Below are 14,789 nucleotides of genomic sequence, written 5' to 3' on the forward strand. Positions count from 1 at the left end.
CACTGTGTTGGCTGATATGGAACCAAAACAACAAAACCCATTAATATACAAGAGAACAGCTGGAGAAGAACTGTCCACTGGAGTGGACAGTGCATGAAAGGGTTAATATATAAATGCAGTTATTTCCTGGGGTGGTTTCATATTCACATACCAGTCCTGCCTATCACAATATATACACATACTCTATGAATGCAGTATATTCCAAGGCAGTGAACTGAGATTCTGTGTGTCACTAAATAAACTCTATATTCAAGTCATTTCTCCCCATTTTTTTTTTTTTAATTCAGTCTGAAATTCATTCATAACATAAGACAGAGGATTATACTTCCAGGTGCGTTATCATTCCCAATCCCTGTTATGCATTGTCAGAGTTTGGGGAGTTTTTCAGTTGCAGAGTCATTCATATCAGGGCTCCTGGATCCTTGTGGTCTTAATAAAGATTTCCCTGCCTCTTTAAATCCCTCTTCCAGGGGTTCACTCTCCCCTCTGTCTCATAATTAAGTCGGTATATGAGCCGTAAAGGCTGAACTCTCCAGAAATAAACCCTGAGAATTCAACACCATCTGCCGCTCTCCTCCATTTTTTCCACTGCCGCTTCCTAACGTTGCAATTATCACCTGTGATATGTGCAGGCATGATCAATGCACGCAAATGTACTGTGGAAGCAGTCACATGTGCAGGCCGAACGATCCACATCCGACACGCCATGGATTTTAATATCACTGGAGCCAAGAAAAGATATGAGATCGAAACAGCGTATCTGAGATTTACGGTATGTTTCTGTGTGATTAGGAATTAATACAAAGATTTAAGGTTTATAGAGGAAAAGTCAGGTCAAATGAGAATGATTCTGTCATATCTTTAACTACAGTGGGAATTATCTCTCCATAACGGGGGTGTACTCCCTTCACTTCTTCTATGACCATCATAGTCCACTACCACATCAATACGAAAAGCCGCACTCGCCACAATGTTTAGAGTTAAAGTGTAAGATAAGTGAGGCTAATAATAATAATAATAATAATAATAGATTAGATAAGAAAAAGGAAACTTTTTGTTTATTACAAGCCAAATGAGTTATTTTTTTAAAATGGAAAGATATTCAAGGACCCACGGTGAACCAATGGATTAAAGAAATGTCTTCTAACTTGGCCATGGAAAAGCTGACATACCTGGCTAAAGGAAAGATCACAGACTTTTATAAGATCTGGACACCTTTTTTTGCAATATTTAAAAAGACTTGTCTGTATAGTCAATTAAGTTGTGTCTGTCAAGTATGTTTTGTTGCACTGGGGGCGGGTGCTATTGGGTGGGTGGGGATGGTAGGGATTGTTTTGATGTGTTTGTGTTTTGTGCCTGTTCTTATAAAACAATGAAAAGGACAATAAATATATTAAATAAATAAATAAATAAATGATTAGATTTCTATAGCACTTTTCAAGGCACCTAAAGCCCTTTACATTATTGATCTATTATTCATTCGCTCACACATTCTCCTTCTGGTGGTGGTAAACTACACCTGTATCCACAGCTGCCCTGAGGCCGACTGACGGAAGCGTGGCTGCCAAATCGCTGCCGACCACCACCGATTATTCACATGCATTCATGCATCAGTGTGAGTGACACTGGAGGCAAGGACGGTGAAGTGTCTTGCCCAAGGACACAATGGCACATGACTGGGACAGAGCGGGATTCAAACTGCTAACCCTTCGGTTATTGGACGACCCGCTCTACCTCCTGAGCCATGGCCGCCCCTTAACACACAATCAACATCAAGGCAATTGACAAAATAAGAAACAGTAGACTACATTATCTACTATCCAAACAGGTAGGAGTTTAGTGCACTGAAATACAATACTAATTACAAGTAAAAGTATTCAATTCAATTCCAACTACTTTATTTATCCCCATAGGGCCATTTAGTTTAAAGACTACCAGTCGTTGAACTCAACAAAAAACCATCCAATATACACACATACACAAACAAAACAAAATCCCATGGACAGCCTTTCAGTGTAATTGAAATGCAGGAACCAGAGCAGCATAGGTCAAAGGGCATAGGCCAGCAGGGACCAGAAAAAATAAATCACAGATAGATAAGCAGATACGTATTTTGGTCACAATGTGTGACCATCAACAGAATTAAGAAGCCTGATGGCAGAGGGAAATGAAAGAGCTGCTGTATCTGTTTTCCTCTCCAGGGAAAGTCATACATTTACAAACAGCCTACATCCGATTTCATGAAATAGGTTTATTTTGAGATTAAATTTTCAGATTTTAATAGTCATAACATATTTATAACTAAAGAACTCAAACCAGTTAAGAGTTTTTGTGAGATTTTGAATGTTTTAGGTCCAGATAAAATCTTAATAATATGGGGTTAGTGCCTCAGCTGTGATCAATGAAACCGGTGTAAATAATATTCACAACAGTTGGGGATGGTAGTACTGGGCAATAATAGAGGGTGAAGAGGGTTTATTTGGAAAGATAAGCACAGAAATATTCAGTTTTTCTTCACTTTAATTTTTTTTTAAAATGAACTGAATGTTAACTAGTTCTCATTTGACATGGTGAAATATGTATGTGAATGAATTGATTTTATTCTGTATAAACTGAAATTTGAACTAGTTCATGTGAAGTGTAAATTTGCACAACACTGTCACTGGTTGTACTTTATTATTCACCATGGAAAAAGAGTTTATCTCCTTGGAAAATTATATTTGATTTTACCTCACAAAAATATAATAAGCTTGGTTTAAAGAGACTTAGCTTATCTTGCTAAGATGTTAGCTAACGTTAACATCGACTGTACCAGCCTCAGTGAAACAGTGTTAAGTAACTGAACTTATAAAGATGTCAGCTTGTATCCATAAACGAACAAAACACTTAATAATGGTAAAATCATTATACATTTTCCACAACCTAGACATCTGCTAGCTACTTTCGTTTACCAGTCCACATCAGTATCATGAGGTGAACCGAATTTACCATCGAGAATGAATTACCAAGTTGAAGTTTGTTCTCAGTTGCTTTTAGTCAGTTAAAAAATGGTACAGTCTGTAATAGAGGTGTTTTACATTAAACTGTTCCTACACTAAGAATGGCAGTTGACTTGTATTATTATTATTACCTCTACCAGGAGGTATTGTGATCACTTTGCTTTGTGTGTTTGTTTGTTTGCGTGTTTGTTTGTTTGTTAGCAACTTTACGGGAAAGCTAGTACAACCATCTTTACCAAATTTTACCCACAGATAGGCCTAGGCCCTAGGACAAACCCATTAAATTTTGGGCCAAGTAGGCCAAAGTTCAAGGTCACAGCAAGGTCACAAAATCTCCAATTTTCCTATCTCTCATCACTGAGCAATTTTCGAAAATTCATAAAAAATTCAAAACGACTCAGATTAGCCTCCAATTTGATCCACCTGTAGCTTATAACAATATCTTGTATCTGGCACAAAAGTGTCCACATCCACTGTGGAATGTGGACTCTGTGGACATTTCAATTTAACATTGAAAATCCCATTTATGACACTTTTTTCATTATAACTCAACAAATATTGATTGGACTTTAATATAATTTGACATACACATGACTGGTACCAAGCTTCAACTTTTTCTGCTGAATGGAACAACCTGGAAACTGTTTAATTTAAAAAGAAATAGTCGATCCACACATGCACACCGTTCGGGGTGCTTGGCGGAGGTTTGCATTCTCTGAACACTTGTTACCCCCCCCCCCAAAATCAGAAGAATTACCTGAATCCCCCAAAACTGATATTTATGTCTTTTTAGGGGGGTCTGGGTCTTCATCAGTGGGTACAGACCCCCCCCAAATTATGTTTTTAACCCATAAAGACCCAGCGCTACTTTTGCGTCGGTTCCTAAATGACATTTTCTCTATATCTAATCTTTTTTAAGTAATTTATCACCATTTATTATAATGTTATCCTCTGTATTTTGCATTTTATCTGGATAAATAAGGTATTTTCTTGTATTTAAGTCACTGATCATGTAGATGTTCATAAAAGCTCAGATTAAAATTGAGTTTTATTTTATCAAAAACAGAGAAAACTGCAGAAAAAGTCACTTTTTCAGTAAAATATATCATTAACTGAACATGAGCCAAGCATTTCCATTCACTGTCATTTATCAAACTCCATGGGTTTTACTGGTGAATCGATGTTGTAGAAGATGACGGTGGAGCCTCTGAATGTCCAAATGGATCATATCTGATGACCATGAAAAGATAACAAACTGTATTTTACACTAATTATTTACATGTTTTGATAGGATTAGTGGATCAACAGGTATTTAACAGTTTAGATCAGTAGATGTTTTTGGTCGGTGATGGATCTTTGGGTCTGTATGGGTTAAGAGAAACCTCATAAAGTCCATTTTCCGTGTTCTCCCTCTGCTTCATCTTCTCAGTTCTCTTCTTCCTCCTTTGTCTCAGCTCCTTGAAATGGGCCAGAAACAGGAAGCAAGGTATGAATGAATGGGCTGTCTCCTCCATAATTGGAAGCATTCATTGATTAATGATTTTGTGCATGCAGGCGTCAGAATTAGCAGCTCCTGCTGAGGGGGAGGATTCTGTATAATCAGCTGATTTGCTCCTTTATTCTCATCCTTTATGAGCGCTGAGCTTGTCAGGTTGCTGCAAACTCTCATTGTTTAATGTGAGGCAATCATTCTAGCTGTGGTCTGCTCATCAGAAATAAAATGCTTCCACATGTTACATAAAACCCAATGGCTCCCGGAGCAAGATGGATGTGACGCTTTTCACTTTGCATTGGAACTCATTTAGATTTACCAAATGCTTGTTAGTTTTTTGCGTAGTAAAAACCAGCTGTCATCACTTATATGCTGTACATGTTCTTTTTTTTTTAATCTTTAGCATTTTTTTATGCTATTTTTTTAGGATGTTTGAAAAGGGTTGGACAAAATATCAGGGATTTTTATGACATCAGAACAAACCATTGCCAAATTATCAAACCATAACATGAAGATGTGATTTTAATATATCATAAAATAAAGTGACTGTGTACCTGAGAACCTGTTGTACCTATAACATTATTTAAAAATCCACATCTATGAGACAGGAAAAAAAAAACCAAAAAATCTCTAATTCATTATTCAATTCAACAGTGGAAGTTAGATACTAACTATAAAGCTACAGAAATAATTATATTACCTGTGATTTTTTTTTATAGAAATTCCACATAAAAGCCTTTAATATGACCTTTTGATATTCTGTTCTTGGAATATTAATTGTTTCTAGATTGTTTCCAAACATCAGATCTTTTTAATTTGCTTCTTTTTACTGGGTTGCAAGTTTTTAATTGTCGTTAATTTGATTAAATATGCAAACCAAACATGTCATTTATATTTCCATGGAATTTTTGTCTTGAATTTAAAATCAATTCATGAGTGTGGACCACAACCTGTTGAAACCTGACCACAACAATGGATGAAATGAGTGTTTATTTATGACAGAAATGGATGTTTGTGATGATGATTGGAAATGGTTAGATGTAAAGGAAAAATAGATCTAGGTTTTTAGGAGTTGAACCTTTAGTTTAGAAACCACAATATACAGTACATGCACATACTGATAATCTTTTTTTTTTTAATCTGATCAACACAGAAACCATTTTCTCAACAATCATTTCCATTTTCTAAGTCTGAAGTATGAAATTCTAAGACAAGCTAACAATTGCATATGATTACCTCCATTAAAGGTTGTGTGAATGCTGCTTGCACAAAGCAACACTGAAACTCTTGTCAGTCATCAATATAGGGGCCAAAAATAGGACCAAAACTGGGACAGGAAAAGCTACCTATGTGTCAGTGCATTTGATCTGGAAAACATGGCTTGAAATGGTCTTATATACCGCTATAAATTAAGCTACTGTGTTAAATTTGTCGATCCTAGTAGTTTTTCCATCCCAGACATGTAGGTTTTTCATGAATCTTCAGTCTCATTCCAGGTTTCGTGTGTAACCCATCGTGTCCACATGCGTGATTTAAATACAAGTAAATCGCCAGTGACTTTGCAACAGCGGTCATTTTTGTGAAACACTGTGTTTTGCATATTTACTTCGATTCCCAAAATGTACCTGTGAGACAATAAAATAAATAAAATATTCTGAAAAATTGTAGTGCGTAATTTTCATGTCCTTTTTACGGTTACATGCAGATTTTTGTATGCACGTGTACGCACCTATCTGAAAAATAGTTTCTATTTTATCTCAGTTCATATTTATTCTTAAAATAGACCCAAAGTGCTTCCAAACTTGCTTCATAACATTAATCTACATCTTGTTTGAATTTTTAGCCCCTCTATCCTGCTTTTAGGGACCAGTTTCATTGAAGCACCCATGTGGAACCTGAACTAAAAATGAGTTTAAAAAATAAAAGCTTGAGCTCTATTTGTTTGGATAATAATAGTTAAAATAGTTGGTGTTACAGTCAGGACACTGAAAATAATGTGGCATCAATAAAACCATGCCTGAGACCAGAAAATGTGTTTTTTATTGACTGTTGTCGCAAATATGCAACACAACAACACAAAACTCAATTTTTTTTATATGTGCTATAGTCAAATGAATAATCTCCACTTAATTTAGCATCTACTTGAAAGCAAAAACACAAATAATATTTTTTTTCCATATACTTGTATGTAAATTCAGGCATTAAAGGGTTAACGGTGTAAATGGAATCAGGTTTGCTCTTCGGTAGATACAACAATAGGGTCCAGATTGTTGAATAGGTGCTTGAGTCCAATGAGGACAAGGCTAGAACTGTTCAGAGTACACAACCATTATATAACAACAAATACATTTGTTTGTTTCCCTGTTGCACTTGTGTTCATGGTCTATATTTACTGCTGGCTACAAATGAAAAATGACAAACACTCTAGATAAGTGTTTTATACTTGGCACATTGGTGAGCAAGTGATGTGTGAAAACAGTTATTTATTTGTTGTAATTGCTTTTTTGGTTTTTATATAATTTGGGATGAATTGTTTTTAAGGAGAGAATGTCATTTGCTTATGTATTTTTTTTTTTTTGTGTGTGTAGTGGTTTGACCTGAGGCCCTACTTTTCAGATTTTAACTAATCCTTGACTGCTTTTATTATTATGAAAGAAAATATCAATCTGACATCCTTTTTTATGCATGATGTACAGTCTGGCTCGCCAAACTTTGCATGTAAATAATAGAGAGTTGGATGAACGTAGGATGTTGTCCTCTCTTTTCAAGGTCCCCTCAGCGATGTTCAGCATATAGGGACACTAATGCAACACGACAAAGCTGCAAAGGGATCCACAAAGTATTCCTCTCCTTGTTTCGCTCCAGTGAGAATCTGCTGGCAGGTATACTGTGTCACATTGCTAAAATGCTGCTGTGGGGAAATCTGCAAAATACCATCTGCCAAATGCAGCACCGACTTGCACAGCCAAGGTTTGTGTCCGGTTAAGAATTTAATTAGTCTAAGTATTAACAAAGTAAGATAGTGTGTATGTGTATGTGCAATATTTTTTTTCCCCTACATGTTTGTACAATGCACAAACAGAGGTAAACCTCTCAATACGGACAGAGATTTGTCTCAGTATTATCCGTAAATACACACGCTGTAATCCACAAATATGCAATAATTTGCAAGCACAATCTCAAAATTTGTGACTTGTAAATTGGTATTTGCACAAAGTGTAGCTGCTGAAGAGTATTTCAAAAACATAACGCATTCACAGTAATAATTCATTTAAATAGTCAATAAATAAATAATTCACAAAATGTGGTAAATTTATGGAAAATACATTATATTTGTTTGATTTAAAAACAGAGGTAAGAGGGGAACCAAAATGTTTGTTCTGCATGTTCACGTTCCCCCCAGGGGATAAGATTATTAGTACACTCCATGAGCTACATGAGGCTATCATGCACGACGTGTTCTACCTGTAAGGTCTGCAAAAGGACAATTCATAAGAACTGAGCTAAGAAATTTAAAACACATCTTTTAAGAAGACGCTGTGAAACCCTCTGTTTTATTCCTTTGGAGTCTATGCGGCCAGTGAGCTAAAGTTTGTCAGTTTTCTTTGTTAATAAGTCATGTGAATGCTATGTGAAGCCAGTTAAGCCTGTTGTTTTATATGTGTGCTTTATTTTGTTTAATGGGCAGTCATTTTGTCATCTTGTGTCAAATCTTTATATTTTTGTAAGTTAATTTAAGTCTTAATATTTTATTTTCTTTAGTTCTGACGGCATTGTTTGGGCATCATCACTGTTGGGCAAACTCAAGATTTGATTGTCCAAATAAATGGCTGTTAAAACCCAAGAACTATGTTGAGCCTTGATTAAACTCTGAGGGAGTAACACAAAGGTATAATGATTTATTCAAATGGTGGGAAACTTGCTAATGAAATAATACCAATTTGTAAAAATAAGTCACATTTTGCATTGTTAGAATTATACAATTGAAGAACATATAAAAACCTAAGCATTATATAATTAGAATGCAATATGTTATAATCATAACAATGTTTTGAAATTAGAATGTGATATGTTATAGTTACAATTTTACTGGTTAGTTCTGAGTTGTGTGATATCTTATTATTAGAAGTGTGACATGCCAAAAATAGTGCGACCATTTTTGAATAGTATTTAATTTAGGCAGCTGGAAAATAATTTCCTTTGTTTGACAGGGTTTAATATTACTCTGGTAAATTAATTGACAGCCACGTCATTTTATATTTCATGTATATTATGAAAAAACATGATAAATGTAAGCAGCATCCAGGTGGAACCTTTGTTATGGGAGTGGTTGCACTCCAGGTGGTTTCAGGTGGGAACTTCCGCCCACGCATCAGACTGAATGTGGATGAAGAACTGAAAACCCCGTGTCTACATTGCTGCTCAACTTTATCTGTATTTCACAGGTTAGTAGTTGGTAAAAATAACCAGTCGCGGTTGTTTAAAGCCTTACTACATGTGGACAAAAGTTATGAAAGTGTTTTGATGTTGATTTAAGTATTAATGTAAACTTTAAAAACTTCAAAGTAGCGCTGCTCTCTTAGCGGCGGGAACACACTGCGTCACGGGTCTGTGGGTTATTTTTCCCTCCGTCAGGTCTCGCAGGCATGTTGCTAATGTTTATGTATAGAGGGTATGCATGTGACGTCACCGCTAGCGGAAGTCACTGCGGTTACGCCCACTGAGGAGCAGAAAGAGGGAGATGAGTAGCGGCTTTGGCTTGAATACAGCGAAAACTTTAAAACAATCTAAAAAATGGGTAAGAGCTGTTGTGTCATTGATTGCACAAATACAGGGGTGGGCAATTAAGTTTCCGATGGCACCACGTGAGAAACTTTGACAGCTGTTAAGGGCCGGATCAATACACTTGCAGCTCTCCTAAATCTCTCTCTCTATCTATATATATACTTTACTATAATACAAAAACAGAAAATGCAACAACACAACAATAAAATGGAAATGTGGAGCACAGAATATTCACAAAAAGACTTTTGAAAATCTGCAAAACCAGCTCCACATTAACTTATGAAAAACTCTACATGCATCCAGCGCTGTTTGTTTGCATATCACAGTTCCTTTTCATTTTCTTTACCTCTGACTTCAGAAAAGACATACTTGCAAGTCCATGTCTTGTTAAAAACTCTGCATTCAGAATTAATCTCTTTTTTTTTTGCCATTAGCTGACATCTTCATGGGCTGAAACTGACCAACAAACCAATCAGTGCATAAGCCTTATGCGAGTACAGAAAGTATGTGTGAAAAAACAGTATCCTTCAAAATAAAAGCTGTGGCGTTGTATTGGTTACGTCTGTTATGATGATATATATTTGCATTGACTTTTAATTTACCAATGACCTCATGTGGGCCAGTTAGGGTCTGCTGTCAGGCCGCACAATGCCCAGGTCTGCACAAATAGGTTTAAAAAGCCCTCGGAGCTATCGTTTTAGCGGCGACCTAAAGCCAAAGGCAGAAGAAGCAGATGGATCACTGCAATTCATAGAAATAACTGGAATCCAGGCAACGAAACCTGGATTTGTGGTTGCTGTTTTGTGTCAGGTAACGTTAATTTATGCTGTGTTCTTGTGTCAAATCATACCTTAAATTACATATCGTTTTGGCTGATGTTACTTCCTAGTAAAGCTCTTAATGTTAGCATATGTCATTTAGTTCTGTAGTTCATAACTGAAACGTTTTTGTCTTCAATTGTGTGATTCTGAACCTTGTGCTCTACATGATTTGTAAACTAGCTTAAACTGAGGCTAACCTAGTTTTCCAAATAAGGGGGTACTCTAGCACAAAGCTGTTGTAGCTTTGTTGTGTCAAGTATTTGATGTTAACTATAGGCCTGTAACGGTACACAAAATTTTTGGTTCGGTACATTTTCGGTTTTCAAAGCCACTGTTCGTTTTTTTTCAGTTCGGTATGGGAAGAAAGAAAACCCCTCAAAATGTCTATTAATGCATTTATGAATTTTTAAACATTTTTCCCCCAATTTTTGGAGACAGTAGAATATACTGTCACCAAAACTGGTTTTTATCATTTAAAAAATATTGCCAGAGTACGACCATTTCTCTCTCGAGCCAGTGCAGAGACTTTGATACATGCTTTTGTCTCAAGTCGAATTGATTACTGTAACGCTCTCCTTTCTGGTCTTCCCAAGAAGACCATTGCACCGCTGCAGTTGCTCCAGAACTCTGCAGCCCGACTGCTGACGAGGACCAGGAAGAGAGAGCATATAACACCAGTGCTCAGGTCTCTGCACTGGCTCCCTGTGAGCTTCAGGATCAGTTTTAAAGTGCTTTTATTGGTTTTTAAAACTCTTAATGGTCTTAGCCCTATTTATTTATCTGATTTGCTTTTAACATATGAGCCCTCTCGGACCCTCAGGTCCTCAGGTAGTAATCTCTTAACTGTTCCTAGAGTCCACACTAAGACTCATGGTGAGGCCTCATTCAGCTTTTATGGCCCCAAACTATGGAACAGCCTACCTGAGGACCTGAGGTCCGCTGCGAGTCTTCAAATTTTTAAAAGTAAAGTTATCTTTTTAGGCTAGCTTTTAATTAAACTCTTACTATAAATTTTACTTTGATTGCTTGTATTTTTATTTGCAACTGCGGGACTGTGGGGGGTTTTGTTGTGAAACACTTTGTGCTACATGTAACATGTATGAAAATTGCTATAGAAATAAAGTTTGATTGATTGATTGATATAGAAAAACAGGAATAATATAATTCTGCTGCTATAAATCAAATAGAAAGTAAAATAAATTAATAATATTACTAAATGTATTTTGAACATTAGTATTGCACTTTTCCCTGAAAGGTAGTTTCGAACAAACAAGAAAAATCTAATCACAGTTCTGTCAGTTCACATTCTGCATAAAAATAACAAAAAAAATCCTCATGAAGTGCAACATTAACAAGAGGGTAAACTGGTATTCTGTTTAAACAAACTGAAGAGAAACTTTGACAACACAATGAACCAAATTATTTATTTTACGACAGAGAACAAACTGTTTAGGACACTGTATTTGTGTGTGCCTGTGTGCATGGGGGATTTTTTTTTTTGTCGGAGCCGGGGGGTAGGGGGGGAGCAGTTATATACCCGGGGGTGCAGTCCATAACTAATGTAATGAATGCTGTCATGAAACGAAAGTGAAACTTTACATACTTTCAACGTTCTATTTATTCCTCTGTTATACAGTGTGTGTGATAGACAGACAGAGCTAGTGTAAGTGTTTTAGAACTACCGTAGTTCCTAGGGGCCAAACAACGTCCGTCTTATTAACGTCTCTTTCTTCGTTGTTGTCTTTCACCTGAACCTGACCTGATCCAAACTGGACTGTAATGATGGTGGAGGGTCTTCAGTCTCTTCCTTCGAGGTTCACATCATATTTGTTGTTTTTTTTTTTTTAACCTTATATCAACTGCTATTTCATATTTCTGGTCAATGTGTGCTCCTTTATTAAGTCCGTGTGAAACTTGCGCAGATTTAAAGTTCCGCATCGAACAACGTCTTTCATTCCTTTTTCTTTTTCTCATCATACTGTGCCGTTTCGGTACAGCTGTGTACCGAACCGAACAGGTGCGTACCGAAACAGTTCAGTACGTGTACCGTTACAGGTCTAGTTAACTCTACTTAAATATCAAAAGTACCAGTAGATCATCCACTCACTTGGGTCAGTACTAAGGGTTCAACTCCAGTAAATCAGTAGCGAACTGTGAGCACTACTGCTGGGCCTTTACATTGGCAATCACCGCCAAGAAAATACGTCTTCACTGACATAAAACCTCAAAAACAATAGTATGTTGAATAGAAAGCACTCACCAGCTGTAATCCTCTAATTAACGATGACGAGGATGTCAACAACTCTTTGTCTTTTGTATGCTTTCAGCCTTTGCATTGTGGATTTTCCTGGTGTTGAAATCAGGTTCATATAAATGTCAGAATATGTGATTTCCGGCCACATATCAATGTTCGTAGGCCACTTGTTGTTTGGTAGCTTGTATGGATCCATGTCCCGTCCATTTGTCTTTAATTTCATGTTATATTCCACATTTTTCCTGGTCTCACTGTAGTTACTGCTATGCTCCGCCATGTTGAGCCGGTTTGTTTTTGCCACTCAGTCTGACTTAGAGGGGCGTGGCCCAGGGGGAAGTGATGTATGTGCATTCCCTCTATATTGTACTGATTATTATTTCAGTTTTCACCCATGTAATACATCTTACAGCAGACAGGTAATTGGTTAAGTGTGCTATAGATGATAAAATAAGGAGTTTAGCTCATTTCTGGGAAGTGTTAATGTGAAACATGAAGTCAAATGAGTAAATGTGTTTTCTTTAAGATTCAGGTACAGTTGAGTGGTTTTATATTAAAAGGGTTTTGTATTTCTTTGTCAGTGAAAGATTTATTTTAAGTCTGTATGTCCAGAATCGTAGATAAAATGTTGTTGCTCTAAATACAGTTGAGTACTGTAATTTGCATTATGTCATTATAGTAGCCATGATTCGTTTATATAGAATGTGATGCCATGCACAGTATAGTGAAGATGTGACGCTTACAATTGTGAATGTATTCTGTGAAAAGAGATGGACCGAAAGGACTCATGGACATTTATTGCACTTATTTCACAGTTATTAAGGACTGAAACGGGGACTGACATTGAAAGCCATGTTTTGTAATGTGTGTTTTATTGTGATTTTGTGATTTTTGAATACAGATGTAATCTGGATGAAAAACTGAAAGCTCCATGCCTTCATTGCTGCTGACCTTTATCTGTATTTCACAGATTCGTACTTTGTTACTGTGGTACCATACCTGGGACCCGTAACAGAAGGTTACTGGCTTCAAGGGGTAGAATGGAAAACACAGACAAAGGAACACAGATGGGTTAGTTTAGTTTGTAGGAGTGTGGACTGTTTATTGTTATATTATACATAAGAAGAAGAGTTTATGAGGCCTGGGGTGCAAGGACAGGGGGTATGAATGAAATGGTCAGGTGTAGCGAGGGTGATATGCGAAGGTATTGGCTGAAGTTAGGAGTCGGAAGACAACACCCCGTAGATGTTAATGTTTATTAAATGATTAATTTATTGTTATTCTTCAATCCTGTTTCAGGCCTGTTTTATGGTCAAGGTAATAACCAGTGTAATGAACACGGGGAATAGAGAATTGGAGTCAGATTTGTAAGTAGAATCCGAACATGTGCATCTGCTATGAAATTTCTTTTGTAAAGTTAGTTTTGTTTGTGGTGTTGAATTTGCATTTGCAGATCATTCAACACACTCATTCATCCCCGCTTCCGCTTGTGTAATTTTGAGACATTCATTACGCCCTTTTCCAATCCGATCCATACATGAGTAGACCTGGTCTTAAGCCATACGCAGTGTTGTTCCACTGTTGCTGAAGATCTGCTTACCCTATGATGACGAGCTGATCACACTCCAGTCCAATCTCACATAGTCACAAACTAACTTTACTGACGTTCATTCCATCACCACACCATGAAATCCAACATTATTTTCACTTTAAGTACAAAATATGGAAGCCGACAGAAATGCATGGGTGACTCCCAATATTTTATGGTTGATACATTATCAAATGTGCTGATTTGATTAACAAGAAGCTTGCGTTACACTTACAATACAATTCAGGGCTCCAGACTGCAACCAGTTTGGTCACATTTGAGACTATTTTTTGAGACACTGTGACTAAAATTTTGAACTAGGTGCACCAGTGGGACTTGCAAAAACATGACTTTTTTTGTTTTTTTAATTCATCAACCTAAGTCATATGAAACACCTTAAAACCAGGAGGAAGTGGGAATTGGTGCGTGTGCTTGTATTCCTATCATTATGGGGACATTGATCTGTTTACACAATCATGCCATGGGGACCTCTGATAACCTGGGGACCAAAATTGAGGTCCCCATGAGGTAAAGCCCTTTAAATGAATGCAGGAGCCATTTTGAAGGTGCCTGTGAGGTTTTTAGCTTTGGCCCATAAATTACGTTTTTCCACAACACACACTGATCCCCCACTATCGCCCCCTAAAGGTCCTCATCCAGTATTGCACTCAGTTGTCCTTACATGCACATCTTCCAAATATGGTCATTTCCAAGTCCCCATTAAAAATGTTAAGAACATTCATAGTGTTATGGTAACAAAATTGATGAGGTTTTTATATCTGGATTTTTATTTATGTATTTTGGTGAAGTGATGTTTATTAATCTAATTAATTTCATGAACTCTGACAACAGA

Source organism: Sphaeramia orbicularis, chromosome 12, assembly GCF_902148855.1.
Source record: "Sphaeramia orbicularis chromosome 12, fSphaOr1.1, whole genome shotgun sequence".
Taxonomy (NCBI): domain Eukaryota; kingdom Metazoa; phylum Chordata; class Actinopteri; order Kurtiformes; family Apogonidae; genus Sphaeramia; species Sphaeramia orbicularis.